At 44.3% G+C, this 23,218-nt stretch overlaps 1 protein-coding gene across 6 annotated transcripts in view; it reads left to right on the forward strand.

The window, feature by feature from the left end:
* Positions 1-23,218, forward strand: part of GCNT1 (glucosaminyl (N-acetyl) transferase 1) — a 53,672-nt gene that overhangs the window by 14,234 nt on the left and 16,220 nt on the right. For 2 of the 6 annotated variants that reach the window (XM_039910714.1, XM_039910712.1), the window contains exon 2: positions 16,347-16,516. The exons of 2 other annotated variants lie outside the window; for them this stretch is intronic. The gene's annotated coding sequence lies outside the window, so the exon portion shown is untranslated. 2 more of the 6 variants (XM_029054568.2, XM_039910713.1) reach the window with 2 other exon arrangements.

Here is a 23,218-nt window from a genome sequence, read left to right on the forward strand (position 1 = left end):
AGGGAGCAGTCTTTGTGCACAGTGTGGTGGAAACCTTGGTGCCCATTTAGCCACATGCACTACCCTAGGTGAATTTCACTGGTGGTAGGGGTATCTTTCAATGTGAAGCACAACTATCTATAGAGACCATCTTTAAATATTCGTGGGTATAGGGTCTGTCTATTCAGGGGTTTTGAGAGTGATAGGAAGACATACTTAAGCATTCAAATGTCCATATCCATGGACTTCAAAACTACTGAAAGGCCTAACCCTAGAAATGTAGCCTGAAACCTAGCTTGTCTGATTCTAGCATTTTAAATTTTGTTGAACTAACATTTACCTCACCTAATCTGAATTTGTAACTACAATAAATACCATGCAGAAAATAACTTTTTTTTAAAAAAAGGATGTAAATGCAGTGTATCATATTAGCATTTCAGTACTATAGGTTTATCCCAACTCTGAAGTCATTAGCAAAAAGAAAAGTACAATAATGGAACCAATAATTTAATTAATATAACCCAAGTATACAGATCGAAGCAGCTAGGTCTAGTGGAAAGAGCATGGGCCGGGGAGTCAGAGAATCTGGCTTCTAATCTCGGCTCTGCCGTGTATCTGCTGTGTGATCTTGATCAAGTCACAACTTTGCATACAGCACTCAATAAATATGAATGAATGAACTTCTCTGTGCCTCAGTTTCCCCATATGCAAAATGGGGATTCATTCAATAGTATTTATTGAGCACTTACTATGTGCAGAGCACTGTACTAAGCGCTTGGAATGTACAATTCGGTAACAGACAGTCCCTGCCCATTGATGGGTTTACAGTCTAATCAAGGGAGACAGACGGACAAAAACAAGACAATTTAATCGCAATAAATAGAACCAAGAGGATGTGCACCTCATTAACAAAATAAATAGGATAATAAAAATATATACAAATGAACACAGTGCTGAGGGGAGGGGAAGGGAGAGGGAGGAGCAGAGGGAAAGGGGGGGAAAAGGGGCTTAGCTGAGGGGAGGTGAAGCGGGGGCAGAGAGAGCAGAGGGAAAAGAGGAAGCTCAGTCTGGGAAGGCCTCTTGGAGGAGGTGAGCTCTCAGGGCTTTGAAGAGGGGAAGAGAGTTTGGCGGAGGTGAGGAGGGAGGGCATTCCAAGACAGCGGTAGGATGTGGGCCAGAGGTCCATGGCGGAATAGGCATGAACGGGGTACGGTGAGGAGGTGAGCGGCAGAGGAGTGGAGCGTGCGGGGTGGGCAGTAGAAAGAGAGAAGGGAGGAGAGGTAGGAGGGGACAAGGTGATGGAGAGCCTCAAAGCCTAGAGTGAGAAGTATTTGTTTCGTGCAGAGGTTAATAGGCAACCACTGGAGGATTTTAAGGAGGGGAGTGACATGCCCAGAGCATTTCTGCAGGAAGATGATCCGGGCAGCGGAATGAAGAATAGACTGGAGTTGGGGATTCAATACACGTTCACCCTCTTAAACTGTGAGCCCCATGTGGGACTTGATTATCTTGTATCTACCTAGCACTTAGTACAGCGCCTGGCATTTAGTGCTTAACAAATATAGTTATTATCCTACTCCATTTCTGGATAAATACTATTGAATGAATGAATGAATGAATATCTCTTGAAATTTACAGTAATTGTTTTCTTGAGTGTTTGAATAGTAAACTATTAAAATGATTAATGTTACTCAGCAAATAACATTTAAAGTCAAGAACTTTTAGAAAAATCCCCAGGAATCACTGAAAACCAAAATTAATCACCATCCCAATGCTTTTTCTGACAATATCACTATTAAACTTCAACTGTGTGAGTTATTTTTCTCCATCATTTTAATTAGTACTTTTTATTTAGCAAGGAATCCAAGGTGCTTTACAAATTTAACCTCATAGACATCTTATAAAATTGATGAGCAAAATAACAGAAAAAGTATTTCTGTTTCTCATATACCCTTAAATTACACCACTGGTGAATCCTCAGGTTAATGATCTCTGCCCTTCCATTTTAGCTGTTTATATCTTTTTTCAATTATTCCCATTGCCTTGAGGTGCTGATAATAATAATAATAATAATGTTGGGATTTGTTAAGCGCTTACTATGTGCACAGCACTGTTCTAAGCACTGGGGTAGATACAGGGTAATCAGGTTGTCCCATGTGAGGCTCACAGTCTTCATCCCCATTTTACAGACGAGGTCAATGAGGCACAGAGAAGTGAAGTGACTTGCCCACAGTCACACAGCTGACAGGTGGCAGAGCCGGGATTCGAACCCATGACCTCTGACTCCCAAGCCCAGGCTCTTTCCATTGAGCCACACTGCTGATGAATAGTCCACTTCAACTCTATAGATTCAGAATCAACTTTGACAAGTCCATACCCATTTTTTCAGACACATCTGAATCCTGTTGACTGTATGTGAAATTACTTTCTTTTTATCCAAACCAGTATTATTTCCTCTCCTTCCTAAACACCGGTATCCTGTATTGATAAATACCATTTGATGCTGTAGATGATTAAATGCTAAATTTCTGTGAATGTTGGTCACTTTGAAGAGCTATAGCTGTAGGTTTGTATATTCATTAAAAAAACAAAAAAACAAATCTCTTTAAAGACTATGACATCTTATCTGCCGTGAGTGAATATAAAGACTGGCTACATTCAGGAGTCTATAGCATATCTTCAGAGGAAAAGGAAAAGAGTTGGGCTGTGTGGATTCTCTGAAAGTTGAGTTTTGGAAAACTAGATGCAGTTTAGCAACCTCACTATACAAAAACTTTCAAGAAGGTTAAACAGAGGGAAAATTTGGGATTATTCCTCAAGTTCCACAACATTTTAATCATTGACATTTACAGATGATAGGTTCAAGATTAAAGGAAACACTTTCAATGAGTAGTAAGCATATGGGAATTTTTTTATCATAGGAAGTTTTGGAGACAAAATATCAATAGGGTCATGAAGGAATTGGAGTCTTAGTGACCCAACAGCCATAAAAAATAATTATTGAAGGAGAGATCCATAATGGTTAAGAGAAGGATTATTAGGGATGTTAATAGGGAAATCTCTAGCCCTGAGTCTGGATGTGGAGCATCTCTGCCACTGTCATTCGTTCATTCAATTGCATTTTCTGAGTGCTTACCAGCACTGTACTAAGCATTTGGGGGAGTACAAACAGACACAGACCCTGCCCACAATGAGTTTACAGTCTGGGGGAGGGAGAGGGGAAGAGAGACAGGCATCTATACAAATAAATAAATTACAGGTATTTAGAGGACTCAAGGATAACACCAAGGTTGCAGGCTTGTGAGACAGGAAGAATGGTGGTGCCATCTACAGTGAGGGGAAAGTCAAAACAAACAAGACAAAACAAAATTTGGGTCTGAATGGTTCATTGACCCAATTCAGTACAATGTTTATGTTCTTAATAATATAAAGACCACCTGACACTTTATTGGAATGAAAAAGGGTGTTGTTGTTTTTTTACCATCAACTCACCTGATCACCATTCATTCATTCAGTTGTATTTATTGAGTGCTGTGTGTGCAGAGCATTGTATTAGGTGCTTGGGAAAGTACAATATAACAGTAAACAGACACATTCCCTGCCCACAATGAGTTTACAGTCTAGAGAGGAGACGGACACTAATATAAATAAATTACAGATATATACATGAGTGCTGTGGGGCTGGAGGGGAGAAATAAAGGGAACAAGTCAGGGCTATGCAGCAAGGAGTGGGAGAAGAGGAAAGGGGAGCTTAGACAGGGAAGGCACCACTTCAAGCTTGCCCATAGTGTATATTTTATGTAGGCTGGCGGCAGGACGATAATAAAATCATTCTTCTGCAAAGTAAAACCTCTTTGCAACAAAAGGAAGGAACTAATTTGCAGGGGGATTTGTCTTTATTTTTTAAGTCTTTTAAAACAAATTTCACAGTGACGTGCCAGGATCAATGGGATTGTCTATTTGTTTTGTTTTGCTGTTTCCCCCTTTTAGACTGTGCGCCTGTTGTTGGGCAGGGATTGTCTCTATCTGTTGCCGAATTGTACATTCCAAGCGCTTAGTACAGTGCTCTGCACACAGTAAGGGCTCAAGAAATACGATTGAATGAATGAATAGGGACTGCATTCTCTAAAATAAACCCATAGCACCTGCTTAAAAATAATAGCATTTAAAAAAAATTTATGGTATTTGTTGAGCACTTACTATGTACCAGGCACTGTCCCAAGTGCTGGGGTAGATAGCGCTAATTAGTTGGACACAGTCCCTGTCGCAACATGGGACTCATAGGCTTAATCCCCATTTTACAGGTGAGAGAACTGAGTCCAGTCAGTCAACTGTGTTTATTGAGCGCTCACTGTGTGCAGAGCACAAAGAAACGAAGTGACTTGCCCAAAGTCACAGCAGACAAGTGGCGGAGCAGAATTAGAACCTACGTCCTTCTGACTCCCAGGCCCATGCTCTCTCTACTAGGCTACACTGTTTGATTCCCAGCAAACTCATCCATGCCACTCCAGCTATTGTTGCACTTGGAGTCGAGGAAACAGAAGATGAGGGTGGAGATGTGGGGTGGACAGTCTTTGCTTAATGGGCAGTCTTTGCTTAATTCAGTGGTAATTTAAGGCTTTAAGTAATCAAGCCATCATCAGATTTGCTTGGGGTTTCTACTGTGCTGTGAGGCCCCTTCATAGATTTTGAAGGTGCTTTGCCCAGTCACATCCCACAGTTTTGCTGTTGATATAAAACAACATCAAACTAGGAGTTTTCATTTAGAGAGCCTATTTTAAACCTAGTCCATTTATCAATGGTGCCTTGCAGATGAAGCCACATTCTGGTAAATCACAGTATTTTCTAAACAAGACATTTGCTTTGGAATGCTTTTCAGTAAACATGGACCTCTGTTTTTAAACAAAGGACAGAAGCAATGGCAATACTTGTCTGGTAGCTGAACTGGAAGGGAGAAGGAGGTGGCTGGCTACGTTAGCGAATTAGTCCCAGAGGACAGTTGACTTCTGTTGCAAGACAGTTTTGGAAAACTATACATGGAATGGATTTAGGTGACAACTGTATATATGTGGCCACTTAGGCTCACAGACTAATACCACAAGATGCCTTTCCCTTTCTCAGCCTAGTGATTCCCACTTTGAGATGAGTAGACTGAAAACCCAATGTGGGCAGTCAGTCAGTCCATTGTATTTATTGAGTGCTTACTGCATGCAGACCACTGGACTAAGCGCTTGGGAGAGTGCAATATAACAGACACAGTCCCTGCCCACAACCAGCTTACAGTCTAGAGGGCAGGGAATGTATCTACCAACTCTGTTATCTTGTACCCTCCCAAGTGCTTAGTATAATGCTCTGCACACAGTAAGCGCTCAGTAAATATGATAGATAGTAATCGACCCTGAGCCTTTCAATAGATGCTTCCAGTTATCTTCCAGTTATTGTCCTATCTCCCTCCTACCCTTCCTTTCCAAACTCCTAGAACGAGTCGTCTACACTTGCTGCCTTGAATTCCTCAACTCCAACTCTCCTGGACCCCCTCCAATCTGCTTCCGTCCCCTCCACTCCACCGAGACTGCTCTCTCAAAGGTCTCCCATGACCTCCTTCTTGCCAAATCAAGTGGCTCCTACTCTATCCTAATCCTCCTCGACCTCTCAGCTGCCTTTGACACTGTCAACCATCCCCTTCTCCTCTACACTTTATCTCACCTTGGCTTCACGGGCTCTGTCCTCTCCTGGTTCTCCTCTTATCCTCTCCTGGTTCTCCTCTTATCTTTCTGGCTGTTCATTCTTGGTCTCCTTAGCGCCCCCCCCCCCCCCACCCCATCCACTAACTGTTTGGGTTCCTCAAGGGTCAGTTCTTGGCCCTCTTCTCTTCTTCATCTATACTCACTCCCTTGGTGAACTCATTCACTCCCACGGCTTCAACTCTCATCTCTGTATAGATGACACCCAAATCTACATCTCCTCCCCTGTTCTCTCCTCCTCCCTTCAGGCTCGTATCTCCTCCTGTCTCCAGGACGTCTCCACCTGGATGTCTGCCTGCCACCTAAAACTCAACGTCTAAAACTGAGCTCCTTATCTTCCCTCCCAAACCCTGTCCTCTCCCTGACTTCCCTGTCACTGTGGATGGCACGACCATCCTTCCTGTCTCACAGGCCCGCAACCTTAGTGTCATCCTTGACTCGGCTCTCTCATTCACCCCACACATCCATTCCGTCACCAACGCCTGCCAGTCTCACCTTTACAATATCGCCAAGATCCGCCCTTTCCTCTCCATCCAAACTGCTATCGTGCTGGTACAAGCTCTCATAATATCCCGGCTGGATTATTGTGTCAGCGTCCTCTCTGATGTCCCTTCCTCCTGTCTCTCCCCACTCCAGTCTATTCTTCATTCCGCTGCCTGAATCATCTTCCTGCAGAAATGCTCTGGGCATGTCACTCCCCTCTTTAAAAACCTCCAGTGGTTGCCTATCAACCTGTGCACAAAAAAAAACCTCCTCACTCTTGGCTTCAAGGCTCTCCATCACCTTGCCCCCTCCTACCTCACCTCCCTTCTCTCTTTCTACTGCCCATCCCGCACGCTCCACTCCTCTGCCACTCACCTCCTTACTGTCCCCTGTTCGTGCCTATCCTGCCGTCGACCTCTGGCCCATGTCTTACCGCTGTCCTGGATTGCCCTCCTTCCTCACATCCACCAAACTAACTCCCTTCCCCTCTTCAAAACCCTACTGAGACCTCACCTTGTCCAAGATGCCTTCCTAGACAGAACCCCCCCTTCCCTCTCCTTCCCCTCTCGCCCTCACCATCTGTTCTTCCCCCTTCCCCTCTCCTCAGCACTGTGCTCATTTGTATATATTTGTATATATTTTTTATTACCCTTTTTATTTTGTTGAAGAAGTATACATCCCCTTGATTCTATTTATCTTGATGATGTTGTCTTGTTTTTGTTTTGTTCTGTTTTGTTTTGCTGTCTGTCTCCTCCATTAAGACTGTGAGCCCGTTGTTGGGCAGGGATTGTCTCCAACTGTTGCCAAATTGTACATTCCAAGCGCTTAGTACAGTGCTCTGCACATAGTAAGTGCTCAATAAATACTATTGAATGAATGGAGCGTTCTGAGAGAGATCTCTGTGGAACAGAAGTGAGTTGGGATTTAAAGAGCAGAGTTGAAGGCACCGTATATGTAAAACATCTCTTGTGGTAGCCATGCACCCTGTGGGCACTCAATAAATATTTCCTGACTGTGTGAAAAGAAACCAACACTTGGCTCCCCTCCTCCTCTCCCCTCCTGCAGTGAAAGTCACCAAGTCAGCTTGAGCACATCCTATCTTCACCCTGCATTCTTCTAAAGCCAGAAGCAGTCAGCCAGAGCAGTGTCAGAGGAGAGGCAGTTGGATAGCGGTGAAGATCAGGGTGAGGTTGGAAATAGTGGGCAGTGTTACTTCCTTGTCAGAGGCCCTATGTTTTTGAAATCCAAGAACTTCTTTCCACTCAGCCTGTTGATTCATTCATTCATTCAATTGTATTTATTGAGCGCTTACTGTGTGCAGAGCACTGTACTGAGCTCTTGGAGAGTACAATTTGGCAACAGATAGAGACAATCCCTACTCAACGACGGGCTCACAGCCTAGAAGGGAGAGACAGAAAACAAAACAAAACAAGTAGACAGGCATCAATACCATCAAAATAGATAAATCGAATCATAGATCTATACCCAGTTCTATGCAACCTACAGGGTGGTGATACATTTTCATGACTGCTTTAATCATCTAGAAATGATTAATCTCTTTCATTAGAGATCTCATCTCTCTCGCTGCCGACCTCACCCACATCCTGCTTCTGGCCTGGAGCATTCTGCCTCTTCATATCTGACAGACAGTAACTCTTCCCACCTTCAGAGCCATATTGAAGGCACATCTCCAAGAGGCCTTCCCCGACTAGACCCTCATTTCCTCTTCTCCCACTCCCTTGTGAATCACCCTTGCGCTTGGATTTGTACCTTTTATTCACCCCACTCTCAGCCCCACAGCACTTATGTACATATCATGAAATTATATGTTATAAAACAGCGTAGCTCAGTGGAAAGAGCCTGGGCTTCGGAGTCAGAGGTCATGAGTTCGACTTCCAGCTCTGCCACTTGTCAGCTGTGTGACTGTGGGCAAGTCACTTAACTTCTCTCTGCCTCAGTTACCTCATCTGTAAAATGGGGATTAACTGTGAGCCCCATGTGGAACCTGATTACCCTGTATCTACCCCAGCGCTTAGAACAGTGCTCTGCACATAGTAAGCGTTTAAGAAATACCAACATTATTATTATATTAATGTCTGCCTCTCCGTCTGGACTGTAAGCTCATTATGAGCAGGGAACGTGTCTGTTAATTCTGTTGTACTCAGGTGCTTAGTACAGTGCTCTGCATACAGTAAGCACTTAAATACTATTGAATGAATAGTAAGCACTCAGTAAATACCATTTATATCCATAATTTATTTATATTAATAACCTGTCTCTGCTGGACTGTAAGCTTATTGTGGGCAGGGAACATGTCTATCAACTCTGTTATAGTGTACTTTCCTGAGCACTTAGTACAGTGCTCTGCCCACAGTAAGCACTCAGTAAATACGATTGATTTAGCCCTACTTCCTGAGGTAGTAAACATAGGTTTTTAACCTCCTACATTTTGAAAAAAAAATTGGAGGAAGAGGGAACATTTGGAATTAAAAGGTCTACAAAGTTTACAAAGACTAAGTCAGTGAGAGGTAGTGGAAGTAGAATTGAGCACCCATTTGGTGCAGTGCACTGTACTAGACACTTGGGCAGTACAGAATAACAAAGTGACATGTTCCCTGCCCAGAAGGAGCTTACACTCTAATGGGTGAGACCAGCATAAAAATATTTGCAACACTGTCAAAAAAAATTGAGTAGATAGTAAGGAAGCAAAGAAAGAAAAGAAAACCGAGGCTGAGCCATGAGAAGGGTTTAGATCATGTCTACTGACTCTCTTGTTTTGAACTCTCCCAAGCACTTAGTGTACAGTTTCTCAGAACACAATAAGTGCTCACTAAATACTACTGATTGAAAATAGGTAGGACAACTGTATATAATGTCTTAATTAAAGATGACCTCACTAACAGTGAAGCTTGCTTATGGATACTTCAAATGGTGGTAGGTTTCATCTGCCTTGCAGGACCTCATCTTTGATAATGTTTAATAGAGTATTGAAGTGTTTTTGCCCTCTCCTCAGGAAACCCTCCATGTCTATGATGAGGCTGGTGTCATCTTCTAGACTTTAACCTCGTGGCCAGGGAATGTATCTGTTTATTTTATATTGTACTCTCCTAAGAGCTTAGTACAGTAAGTGCTCAATAAAAATAATTGGCAGAAGGAATTAGCTGTACTGACATTACTTAGACACATTAAAGTAGATTTCTCTTTCATTTTTTAAATCAAAAAGGAAAGAAAATAACTGCAAAAATGGCAACTATTCTATTAATCAAGAAAAGCTAGAATCATGGCCCATTGTCATTATTTTTCCAATATAATCCAAGTGCTTTAAATAGTATGCATGTCATAGCTGATGATTTTTCATTTTCATAAAATTAAGCAGTTTCCTTCTATATGCAGTTTCATGAGATAATCAGTGGTATTTAGTAAAGTATGGCAAATATACAGAAGCTCTTGGCTCAGTGGAAAGAGCACGGGTTTGGGAGTCACATGTTATGGGTTCTAATCCCGGCTCCGCCACTTGTCAGCTTGTGACTTTGGACAAGTCACTTAACTTCTCTGTGCCTCAGTTACCTCATCTGTAAAATGGGGATTAAGACTGTGAGCCCCACGTGGGACAACCTGATTACCTTGTTCCCCCCCCAGCGCTTAGAACAGTGCTTGGCACTTGGTAAGTGCTTAACAAAAGCCATCGTTATTATTATTATTATTGCCAACTTCATAGAATCACTGGTGTAGGAGTATAGAAGTTAGATTCATCAAGTACTGTGAGCTTATTGTGGGCAGGGATTGTCACTCTTCATTGTTGTATTGTACTTTCCCAAGCGCATAGTACAGTGCTGTGCACACAGTAAGCACTTAATAAATAGGATTGAATGAATCGAGTGCCTACCGTGAGCAGAATACTGCATTAAGAAGAGTACAGTACAGTAGAGTTGGTAGACATGATCCCTGTCCTCAAGGAGCTTACAAAATGCTGACCTGCAGATGCCATATTTACTTGACTGTTTGCTTTTTTTCCTCATAATTTCTGCAACTCAGAAACAGGGGAGGGCTAATACATGGGGAATTAAATCTAGCAGTAAGGGGAATAAGAGAAGAATGGGAGAAGGAAGAGAAAGGTAAGTGGGCACTTCTGTTGCACTCTTCCAACTGCTAAATACAATAGACAGTGGATTATGGCACCCCTCTCTCCCACTCCTTTTTCCTCTTCCTACCCCCAGAGCTTGTGTGCACATTTCAAAAAAATAAAACTTTGCCTGTATCCTGGGTGTCGTCATCCTACCTTCCTACCCTGGCGTATAATAATGATGATATTTGTTAAGTGCTTACTATGTCCCAGTCACTGGGGTGGTTACAAGCCAATTGGGTTGGACACAGTCCCTGTCCCACGTGGGGCTCACAGTCTCAGTCCCCAATTTATGGATGAGGGAACTGAGGCCCAGTGAAGTGACTTGACCAAGATCACAAAGCAGACAGGGAGTGGAGCCAGGATTAGAACCCATGACCACATGACTGCCAGGCCTGTGCTCTATCCACTATAGCATATGCCACCATTAGTCTGTGTGTGTGTGTGTGTGTCTGTGTGTCTTTGTGTGTATAATCCCCACCCCCCTGGGCTGACTAACTTGGTGGTCTCCATACTCCCACTGCCATGCTCCGGGACTTCCCCTCTCCCCCCCTCTGTAATATATTATTATAATAATAATAACTTCCCTTATCTGTAATTTTACTTTAATGACCATCTTCCACTCTAGTCTGTAAGCTCCCTGTGGGCAGGGAACATTTCTACCAACTCTGTTGCAAGCAGCGTGGCACAGTGGAAAGAGCACGGGCTTTGGAGTCAGGGCTCATGAGTTCGAATCCCAGCTCTGCCACTTGTCAGATGTGTGACTGTGGGCAAGTCACTTAACTTCTCTGTGCCTCAGTTCCTTCATCTGTAAAATGGGGATTAAGACTGTGAGCCCCACGTGGGACAACCTGATTCCCCTGTGTCTACCCCAGCGCTTAGAACAGTGCTCTGCACATAGTAAGCGCTTAACAAATACCAACATTATTATTATTATTATTAGTTTTCCAAGCACTTAGCACAGTGGTCTGCACACACTAAGTGCTCAATTAATCAATCAAACATATTTATTAAGCACTTACTGTATGCAGAGCACTGTATTAAGCGCTTGGGAGTGTACAACACAATAGTGTAACAGACACATTGATTACTGTATCAGCCTCCTTGCTGACCTCACTGCCTCCTGGGTCTCCGACTCCAATCAATACTTCATTCTGCTGCCTACAAAAATGTTCAGTCCATATTTCCCCACTCCTCAAGAACCTCCAGTGGTTGCCCATCCAGCAGATATGAAAGGGGAGGGTGTTCTAGGCCAGAGGCAGGACGTAGGCGAGGGATTGGCGGCGAGGTAGATGAGATTGAGGTACAGTAAGAAGGTTGGCATTAGAGGAACGAAGTGTACAGGCTGGGTTGTAGTGGGAGAGTAGCGAGGTAAGGTAGGAGGGGGCATGGTAATTAAGTGCTTTAAAGACAATCCTGATGTTATGGCACTCCTGTAAACTGGTGTTAATTTAGAGGTCTAAATTGGAGATTCCTTGGAATAAATACAGTCTCTACCTATCCATTCTCTTGTGGGGTTTCAAATTCAGTGCTTTGAATGGCACTTTTTGTCCTAGCTGACACTCTACACTGGTAAACTGTGTAGCTATTGTAACTATTGTAATTATTCCAATTAGAACTTTGAAGTGGGCAAAAATGGCTTTTCAACATTTCCTTAATTTGTAGCATTAGAGAGGAAGAGAAGTACTCAATATTTAAATCATAAACAGGTGTTTCTAAAGACAAAGTTAAAACTATGGGAAAGCAGGTCCAGATACTTTTTTTTCTTCCCAGATGCAGCATGGCCTAGTGGAAAGAGCACGGGACTGGGAATCAGAGGATCTGGGTTCTACTCCAAACTCTGATGATTGCCCTCTTTGTAACGTTGGACAAGTCATTTAACTTATCTGTGCCTCAGTTTCCTCATCTGTAAAATGGGGATTCAGTACCTATCCTCCCTCCTGCTTAGATTGAGACCCACTGGGACAGGGACTGTGTTCAGTCAGTCAATCAATTTATTGAATACTTACTGTGCAGAGAGCACTTTAATAATAATAATGTTGGTATTTGTTAAGTGCTTACTATGTGCAGAGCACTGTTCTAAGCGCTGGGGTAGATACAGGGTATCAGGTTGTCATTCATTCATTCATTCAATAGTATTTATTGAGCGCTTACTATGTGCAGAGCACTGTACTAAGCGCTTGGGATGAACAAGTCGGCAACAGATAGAGACAGTCCCTGCCGTTTGACGGGCTTACAGTCTAATCGGGGGAGACGGACAGACGAGAACAATGGCAATAAATAGAGTCAAGGGGAAGAACATCTCGTAAAAACCGATGGCAACTAAATAGAATCAAGGCGATGTACAATTCATTAACAAAATAAATAGGGTAACGAAAATATATACAGTTGAGCGGACGAGTACAGTGCTGTGGGGATGGGAAGGGAGAGGTGGAGGAGCAGAGGGAAAAGGGGAAAAAGAGGGTTTAGCTGCGGAGAGGTAAAGGGGGATGGCAGAGGGAGTAGGGGGGAAGAGGAGCTCAGTCTGGGAACGCCTCTTGGAGGAGGTGATTTTTAAGTAGGGTTTTGAAGAGGGAAAGAGAATCAGTTTGGCGGAGGTGAGGAGGGAGGGCGTTCCAGGACCGCGGGAGGACGTGACCCAGGGGTCGACGGCGGGATAGGCGAGACCGAGGGACGGCGAGGAGGTGGGCGGCAGAGGAGCGGAGCGTGCGGGGTGGGCGGTAGAAAGAGAGAAGGGAGGAGAGGTAGGAAGGGGCAAGGTGATGGAGAGCCTTGAAGCCTAGAGTGAGGAGTTTTTGTTTGGAGCGGAGGTCGATAGGCAACCACTGGAGTTGTTTAAGAAGGGGAGTGACATGCCCAGATCGTTTCTGCAGGAAGATGAGCCGGGCAGCGGAGTGAAGAATAGACCGGAGCGGGGCGAGAGAGGAGGAAGGGAGGTCAGAGAGAAGGCTGACACAGTAGTCTAGCCGGGATATAACGAGAGCCCGTAATAGTAAGGTAGCCGTTTGGGTGGAGAGGAAAGGGCGGATCTTGGCGATATTGTAGAGGTGAAACCGGCAGGTCTCGGTAACGGATAGGATGTGTGGAGTGAACGAGAGGGACGAGTCAAGGATGACACCGAGATTGCGGGCCCGAGAGACGGGAAGGATGGTCGTGCCATCCACGGTGATAGAGAAGTCTGGGAGAGGACCGGGTTTGGGAGGGAAGATGAGGAGCTCAGTCTTGCTCATGTTGAGTTTTAGGTGGCGGGCCGACATCCAGGTGGAGACGTCCCGGAGGCAGGAGGAGATGCGAGCCTGAAGGGAGGGGGAGAGGACAGGGGCGGAAATGTAGATCTGCGTGTCATCTGCGTAGAGATGGTAGTCAAAGCCATGAGAGCGGATGAGTTCACCGAGGGAGTGAGTGTAAATGGAGAACAGAAGAGGGCCAAGAACTGACCCTTGAGGAACTCCAACAGTTAAAGGATGGGAGGGGGAGGAGGCTCCAGCGAAGGAGACCGAGAATGATCGGCCAGAGAGGTAAGAGGAGAACCAGGAGAGGACAGAGTCCGTGAAGCCAAGGTGAGATAAGGTATGGAGGAGGAGGGGATGGTCGACAGTGTCAAAGGCAGCAGAGAGGTCAAGGAGGATCCCACGTGAGGCTCACAGTTAATCCCCATTTTACAGATGAGATAACTGAGGCACAGAGAAGTTAAGTGACTTGCCCACAGTCACGCAGCCGGCAAGTGGCCGAGCCGGGATTTGAACCCATGACCTCTGACTCCCAAGCCCTGGCTCTTTCCATTGAGCCACGCTGCTTCTCTAAGCAGCACTTTACTAAGCGCTTGGGAGAGTACAATATAACAGAATGGTAGACATGTTCCCTGCCCACAAGAAGGGGGAGACTATCCAACTTGTTTAACTTGAATCTACCCCAATGCTTAGAACAGTGCTTCACACATAGTAAGCACTTAAATACCATCATTATTAGATACACCGAGAGAAACAACTATAGAGATGCAAGGGGGGGGGGGGGAACTAGCAACAGAAATAGACCACAAGCTAAGTGAGCAGTGTGGTGATTTCCAAACAGCACCCTCACCCAGTTTTTCTTTAACATGAGGGTTGACCACGTGTGTGGAAAATTGGCACTGTTGTCAACACCTGTTCTAATGCTGTGCAAGCAGTTGCTTCAATCATATAGCATGCCAAGTTTGGTAAAAATAACAAAAAGATGAAGAATTATGGTGCTTAGGCGTTTACTATATGCCAAGCATTGTAACTAAGCTCCTGGGTAGATACAAGATCGTCAGTCTCTGTCCCACATTGGGGTTAATAGTCTAAAGGTGGGGGAAATTCAAGCAGGCTTGTGTCTGCATCAGGGCAATGCAGAAGGGAGTTGAAGAAAAGGAAAAGAGGGTCATTCATTCAAATACTCATTTTCCAATTGATAGAAAAAATAGTGCTAGCCAGCATTTTGGAGCAAATTTTGCTTGCATCTCGGTCTATTAGGGTTCAAATTAATAGGATAAAAAAGAGGAATTTTAAAAAAAAATCTTTTCAAAGTAAACAATTCCCAGGCAGTTTTGAATGCATCCCAAATCTGGGCAAAATTGTCCCTGCTGTTTACATTGTTTTCACTCATTGCATTTTTGGTTTCTTCAAAGACTATCTAACTTCCCAGTTAGTTTTGAATATTAAAGAAAATGACTGGGCTGTGAACTGAAGAATGGCCCCAGGGAAGCAGAGGAGAGGAAAGATGAGAAGCAGTATGGCCTAGTGGAAAGAGCATGGGCTTGGAAGTCAGAGGACCTGAGTTCTAATCCCTACTCTGCCATGTAAATACTGTGACACCTTGGGCAAGCTACTTAACTTCTGTGCCTGAGTTTTCTCATCTACAAAATAGGGATTCAATACCCATTCTCTCTCTTAGACTGTGAGCCTCATGTGGGACCTGATTATCTTGTATTTATTGCAGTTCTTAGCACATAGTAAGCGCTTAACAAAAAACACAGTTATCATTATTATTTTTCTCTTAAACAATTGGTAACTGTTTCTGTTAAGATTCTCTGAATGGGAATGGACTTTTTTTGATTGGTAGACTGTAAACTCCGTGTAGACAGGGATCACGTCTACCAACTTGTATTGTATTTTCCCAAGTGCTGAGTCCAGTGCTCTGCACACAGTAAGTGCTCAATTAATGCCATTAATTGATTTAGGGGAAAAATGAGTAATAAATCATTCCTCAGCTTCAAAATCCATTAAAAATAGATCCCCTTGTCCCATCAGGTCCCACTTAAAAGTGTGTGGAGGAACTAAAGCCTCCTTTAAAAATCAAATACAAACCAAAGTCAGTGATCTTGTTGAAAATTAGAATATGACACACTTTCTCTAATGAATGTTCTTATCACATCAACATCCTTTGGCATGACAGATTTCTTACTGCCCATTTCCTTCCTTTCGTTAGTTTTATTGAGCCTGTTTTTAACCTGCAGTCACAATCTTTTAATCCTGCACCTTATCTGCACCAAGTTTTTTTAAATTCTGTCTCTTCTAACAATGCCTGCTTAGATGTGGTGTACGGTATCCAAAGACAGAACACCATGCCTCATTGTTAGACATCATATGGCCCCATATATGCCATTATAGCTCCTAAAGAGTGAAGCTGGCTCTAGCCTCATCGTGCACAAGGAGGGAATCTTGAAACTATGACATTTTAATGTTCTCTGTACACACCTTCTAGTATTCAACTACTAAAGATGAAGCTCTTCAAAACATAGAAAACCTTCCAATGTACAAAGATGCAGCACTGTCCCTACTACCGAGGAAGTTACCACACGAAATATAGCAGAGCCCTTGGATCTGCTGAGATCTTCAAACATTGGAGGGGATTCCCTGCTTAAAGACTGGCAGGGTCAGAGGGTGCCCTATCTGATCCATTCCCAGTGCCAAAAGAGTGAAGAAGGGATGCATAGAGGATGTAGTCTATAGAGTCACAGACCTGGATGCAAGGTTTAGAATATGCTACTGCTCCTTTAGGAAACTCTGCAAGATTCTAAGCTGCATCGAAAGTTCTAGAGGCAGTCATTCAAGAATTGCTGTGTGTAGATGACTGTGGCTCACACCCAAGAAGACGTGCCAATGATTGCAAGCGTTTCACCGAATGAACTGGACAGTGCGGACTGATGAGAAGTCTAAAGAAAACCAAGGTAATGTATCACCCTGCCCCAGAGAAGCCATGCACGCAACCAAAAATCACTATCGATATCCCAGAGCTAAACACTGTCATAATTATGTGACTTAGGTAGCACACTGACTATTGATGCACTGATAAGCAAAGAACTACAATATCAAACCAAGGAAGCCAGCACATCTTCTGGGAGTCAGCTATAGGGAATGTGATGGCAGCATATTAAGCTCCAGACCAAACTGAAGGTTTACAGAGCTGCGAGGCCAGGACTCCCCACAGCTGACACTTCTGACTCGGAAAAGTTTCATCACGATCTCATCGGGCTATACTTAAGGCTAGGATAAGAGATGACTAAGGCCCAGAATGAAGTTTGCCTCCTTAGGATTATGCTCACCCCAAAATGACTTGCCTGGATGAGGGATGCGTGGAGAAGAGAGATAATAGGACACTCAAACAGCTGCTGGATGATGAGCTGAAAGTGGGGAAATGGAAAGCAAGGACGGCAGAAGAAACATTTCCATTGTCTGAAGCTGCGTGGCAGCTGAAAACTGGGAGTCACTTGCCAAGAATAGACGAACATGGCATACTGCTATCCAGAAAGGTATGGCTGTCTTTGAGCAGAAGCTTTTTTAAGATTGTGAGACAAGGAGGCAAAAGCCTAAAGAGCTCCAGGTGTTGCAGAGAATAATGAGAGCAGCACAAGGGACATTCTCTGTGTGAGCACAGTGCGATGGAACCATGGACGGATCCCATGTCGGCTTTTTCAGCCTCATGCCCCGTAGGTGAATTTCACTCTGTGGCATCATCTTTGAGCATGAAGGACAACTGTATTTATAGAACAGAGGTGGTCAACAGGGTCCACAACCACCTAGAAGTACTTCCAGGCTCTATTAAGAGTGTCCAGGTGTTACGGTTAACAGTGAGGATCTCTGGGGGTCTAGCAAGAAGCAGCAGCAGTCACAGGGGCAAGTGATACCTTGATGAGAGTACCTTGGTGTTGGCATATGGAAACTGTTTTCTTTTGTCATCCACTGTTGCTGCTTTGGCTGCTCTCAGCTCTACCAGAAAGACCGTTCAACTAAGGTGAGTATTTTTATGGGTGTGTGAGTGGAGGTGTGTGTTAGATGCCAGCTCCGAATGAATGGAGGTTATATGGGTGGGGGGTGTGTAATGAATCTAGAAGGGATGTTCTTTGGGTATTATCTTGAGACTGTCTTTAAAACAAAAAAGACTGGAAACTTTCAGCATATTTTGCTTCTTAAGAGGTTCTCTCTCTTCAGGCACCAAACTCCATCCTTTAGAGCACTGATCAGAAAAGTCTTCCCTGGCTTGACTGAAGTTATTCGTCCCTGACACGTCCTCATCCTTTATTTTTTCCTTACTTTTTGCCACTTCTTTTCCTCGTCTCTTTGACATGTTCCTTATTTGGCCTTCCATTCCCTGCTAGCCAATAACAGCAACTTGGATGAAAGTACCAAAAACCATACATGACTAAGTACAGTCAATCCTAGAAAGTGGGTGTCTTGTCCCCGAAGAATCCCAGGGGTACAGACAGGTCCAGCTTCAGACAGTAATCGAGGTAAGATGGGGCCTGGACCAGAGCTTCTCAAGATGGCCACTTGCACGTGCACACGCTCATAGATTGTGTGGGAACTATCTTTCGTTTCCCCAGTGTCTCTCCACTCCTCTCCCCCGGCAACCAAAAACAAAAATAAAAACATCTCTACCAAGGGTTGTTTATTTGGTCATTTAACTGTTGCAGGATTGAGTGCCAGTTTCTGTGCCTTCAGCCCTCCTCCCCAAGTCAGGGGGTATAATGCTGCAGGGCTGGAATGTATACAAGTTAATCAGGTTGGACACAGTCTCTGTCCTACATGGGGCTCATAGTCTAAAGAGGAGGAAAGACCAGGATTCTCATTTTACAGATGTGGAAACAGGCTTAGAGAAGTGAATTGACTTGCCCAGTGTCACACAGCAGGCGAGTGGCAGAGCCGGGATTAGAACCCAGCTCCTCTGACTCCCAGGCCTAGGCTTTTTCCGCTAGACCATGCTGGAAAGTGAGCTGGAAAGGAGCAGGTGATGAGATGAAGAAGATTACATATAAGATGGAGCAAACTGTGCTTAGTTTTTAGTTCAACTACCCTCTGCATAGCATAGTTTAGAGCCAGCGAGGCCGAGAGCCTCACCCCGACCCCCAGTGCACAGATGGATGGCTCTGGACAGGCGTGGGAGAGAGACTGCAGCCCATTTCCAGCCGGGCTTCGGGCACTGGCTGAAGGGAGCAAGAGCCAGGAAGATTCGGCCGGGCAACATGGGGAGGCTGAGGTGCTATTATGGGTCTGGGGAACAGTGCCCCTGGCCGGGAAAGTGGAAGGTTGGTATAGAGCCTACGAGGCCCAGGACTGGAGTGAGTAGCCCATGTGAACTTTTGAATGGGTGCCACAGAACTGAGGGGGCTCTGCAGTCCAAGGCTGGCCTGTCTAGGCAATCATCCCCGCTTTGCCACGCAGATGGTATAATGTGATAACATCACAGGCAAGCACCACATGTCATCACATCGTGCTCTGTGGACAGCACGGCACACGCTCGTGTCATGTGAAACGTGGGGGTGACACTTGTGGACTCTTGCCTCGGCCCACAAGTCAGGCTGAGGCTACCCTAGGTTACAGAAAACTCTCTTGCCTCCAGTATTCTTGCCATGACCATCTCTTCTGACACCACATCGTGGTCTATCCAGAGACAAGTGTGTTGTAGGAAAAAGGACCCCAAATTCCCTCATGGCACTTTACCCATGACATGTAATGAAAACACATAGAAGAATTGACTATATGTGTAGTCAATATATACATATTGTATATATGTAGTCATATATACAATGTATATATGTGGGCTTGTGCTTGTCAGCCTGTCTCACAAAGGTGGGGACGGAGGGGGGAAGAGGGGGACCTGTACCTTCCCTATATACTATAGATCCTCCACTTAGTGCCTAGAACAGGCCTTTTTATCCTCAATTAGTGGTGATAATATAACCTTGTTTTAATGGTGATAATTATAGGGTGTGACTTTTAATTACCATCATTTTAAAACCCTACTACCTTTCTCAAAATACAACTTATGTTGGGCAGAAAGTTTTCTCTCTCATTTTAAAGTCAGAGAGATTAAATGAGCTTCTCTGAGGTCAGGCACTGAATCAAGGGTGAGCACCAAGAAGGAATCTAATTTTCCTATCATTCTATTAGCCTTGCTTCTAGCACTGAATGCAGTGGTAGAGGAGTTCATGGCATGAAAATTGGCCCGAAAACCCATGGATTTTTCCTAGATAATTACTGAATTCACATGTAACAATTAATTGCCCCCACTGCCTGATTGCCACTCTTCTTCCTTCCTCCTATTCTGGAGGAGGAAATAAAAGATTATTTTTGTGAGCAGTGACAGTGGTGCTTAAAGGAGTTAGGATCAGGACAGGTTTGTCAAGATAGGCAGCCTCTGGGATAGGATGAGAATCCAGACTCACATCCAGAGTAGCAGAATGCGTAAGTGATTCCTATCAGTCAATCAGTGGTATTTATTGAGCGACCACTGTGTGTTGAGCACTGTACTAAGCTCTTGGGAGAATACAATAAAACAGAGTTGATAGACTTGTTCCCTGCCCACAAGGAGCTTACTTAGACTTTGTGGTTCTTTTGGGGGGTTGTTTTTGGGCTTGTTTCTTTGGCTCTAAATGAGGTGTGAGAGGCCTCCTAGCCAAAGAAGGAAATAAGTGATTAATAGGGCCAAGTAAGTTGCTTTCTAAGGGTCAACCCTGGGATCATTGCTTGGTTCTGGTTCTGAGGGATCCTCTTTGGAGCCAGATTCAGACCCAGCCATCAAGAGAAGGGTGACATATTTAGTACAAGCTTTGTAAGAAATGAGAGACAAGGAGGCAAAAGAGAAAGCAGAAAGAGGAGCTGCAAACATTAGATATAACACAACAAGGGACAACTTTTTTGTGTGAATAATGTGGCAGGGCCCGCGGATTCCTCATTGGTCTTTTCAGCCACTCTTGTAAATTTCACCAGAAGTGGTGCAGTCTTCAAAAAGGAAGAACTGCTATATAGATATATTCATTTATATAAAGAAAGGTGGGGGTGGTTATTGTAATTTGAGTGCCTATTATATGTAAAATTTCGGGAAGTTCCATAGAAGTAAGAGATAGAGTTTCAAGTGCCTTCTTATCTTCCTCTTCAGTCTCTCCTCATTTCCTCCTCTTTTCTTCTCTTCTTTTCTCTTGCACCTCTTATTGCTAGACTTAATTCACTGTATAATAGCCCTTCGATTGTCTTTAGGGTTGCAAAAATTATGCAAAAAAGTGGGGCAATTATGCAAATGCAGTGGTCCAGATTCAATTGCCTTTATAGCCAGGATGAGAAGCTAAAAAAGGGAAACACGAACTCTATTGACAACTGCAAATGCACGTTTTTATTGAAGGAAGTCAGACTATTAAATTTGTAAAATTGTTCAAACCTAAAATTGTGAAGCCGAGAGTCTTTCCCTACTTTGCCTACGCACTCGAATCTCTACCCTTTAAGCATTTGATATTCACCCCACCCTCAGCCCCATAGCACTTTTGTTTTAATTGTCTGTCTCCCCCTCTAGATTGTAAACTCCTTCTGGGCAGGGAATGTGTCTGCCAACTCTGTCTCATTGTACTCTCCCAAGTGCATAGTACAGTGCTCTGCTCACAGTAAGTGCTCAATAAATGTTATTTATTAATTGATTTTTCTCAAAACCTCAGGCCTATAAATGAGCCTAGCAGTTCATTCATTCATTCATTCATTCATTCATTCATTCATTCAATTCATTCAATCGTATTTATTTAGCACTTACTGTGTGCAAAGCAATATACTAAGCACTTGGAAAGTACAGTTCGGTAACAAATAGAAACAATCCCTGCCCAACAATAGGCTCACAGTCTAGAAGGAGGGGGAGACAGACATCAAAACAAGTAAACAGGCATCAATAGCATCAATATGAATAAATAGAATTATAGATATATGCACATCATTAAAATAAATAGAATAATAAATATGTACGTATATACACAAGTGCTGTGGGGAGGGATTAGAGCAAAGGGAGTGAGTCCAGGTGATGGGGAGGGGAGGAGGAGCCAAGGAAAAGGGGGGCTTATTCTGGGAAGGCCTCCAGGAAGAGTTGAGCTTTCAGTAGGGCTTTGAAGGGGGGAAGTGCTAGTTCGACCAGTAGTGTGTAGCTGGGGGGAGTAGGGTTAGATAAGGTGTTGGGGGGGTTGGGGGTGGGGATGGGGGAGAAGAGCTGATGCAGAGTCTGGAAGGGTCCAGGTGGAAGAAGATGACAAGCAGGTTGTCTCGGTTGTGACTGTTGCCACCGCTGCAGCCTGGATCCAGTATTCATGGGGAGGCGTGACCAGTAGAAGTTTTAGGACCAGGAGAAGGTGATGGTGGTGGGGCGGAAGCTAGGGGGTGAGGGGCCCAGAACTGGGGTGGATCAGTTTCAGGCACCATCTTGTTCATGTCTGCGGTGTGATCTTGGGCAAGTCACATAACTTCTCTGTGCCTGTTACCTCATCTGTAAAATAGGGATTAAATCTAAATTAAATCCTCCTTCCTCTGATTTAAACTGTGAGCACTACATGAGATTCATTCAGTCGTATTTATCGAGTGCTTACTGTGTGCAGAGCACTGTACTAAGCGCTTAAAGGGACTGTGTCTAACTTGATTGTCTTGCATATACCCTAGTGTGCTTCACACATAGTAAGTGCTTCACAAGTACAATTAAGAAAAAAAATCTCCCTGTGCTAGAAGCCTAGTACCTCAATTCCTCCCTATCTTTCAGTTCTGTCCTTCAATCAAATGCTCAATCTTGCCAATTTTTCCTCCAGAATATTTCCTGGATGGATCCGCCCCTTCCCCTCCACCAAAATTGCCCACTGCCCTGGTCCAAGCTCTTGTCATATCACAGTTTACTGAATCAGCCTCCTTACTGGTCTCCCTGCCTCCAGCCTCTCTCCCTATCAGTCTATAGTCCAGACTGCTACTTGGATCATATTCAAGAAATGTTGCTTGGCTCACATCTCTCCACTCCTCAAAAATCCTCCAGTGGTAACCCATCTCACTCCTCATCCAGCAACACTTGGTTTTGAGGCTGTCCACCTCCGTTTTTTATGGTAGTTGTTAAGCGCTTACTAGTCGGGCACTCTGCCAAGCACTGGGGTAGATAGATGCCAATCAGGTGGAACACAGTCCTGTGATTTGAATAAGACTTTGAAGGTGGGGAGAGTGGTGGTCTGGCATATGTGAAGGGGGGGACGGTATTCCAGGCCAGAGGGAGGACATGGGCAAGGGGTCAGTAGAGAGTGTTAAATGAGATCCAAATATGGTGAGTAGGTAGATATTAGAGGAGTGAAATGAGCAGACTGGGTTGTAGTAGGAAATCAGCAAGGTAAGATAGGAGGGGCCAAGGTGTTTTGAGTCCATGGTAAGGAGTTTCTGTTGGATGCGAAGGTTGATGGGCAACCATTGGAGGCTTTTGAGGTGTGGGGGGATGTGGACTGAATTTTTTTTAGAAAAATGAATGGGACAGCAGGGTGAATTACGGGCTGGGGTGGAGAGAGGTAGGAAGCAGGGAGGTCAGGTTGATGTAATAGCAAGGCAGGATAGGATAAATGGTTGGATTGGCATAGTAGGAGCTTGTATGGAGAGCAAAG

Source organism: Ornithorhynchus anatinus, chromosome X5, assembly GCF_004115215.2.
Source record: "Ornithorhynchus anatinus isolate Pmale09 chromosome X5, mOrnAna1.pri.v4, whole genome shotgun sequence".
NCBI classification, from domain to species: domain Eukaryota; kingdom Metazoa; phylum Chordata; class Mammalia; order Monotremata; family Ornithorhynchidae; genus Ornithorhynchus; species Ornithorhynchus anatinus.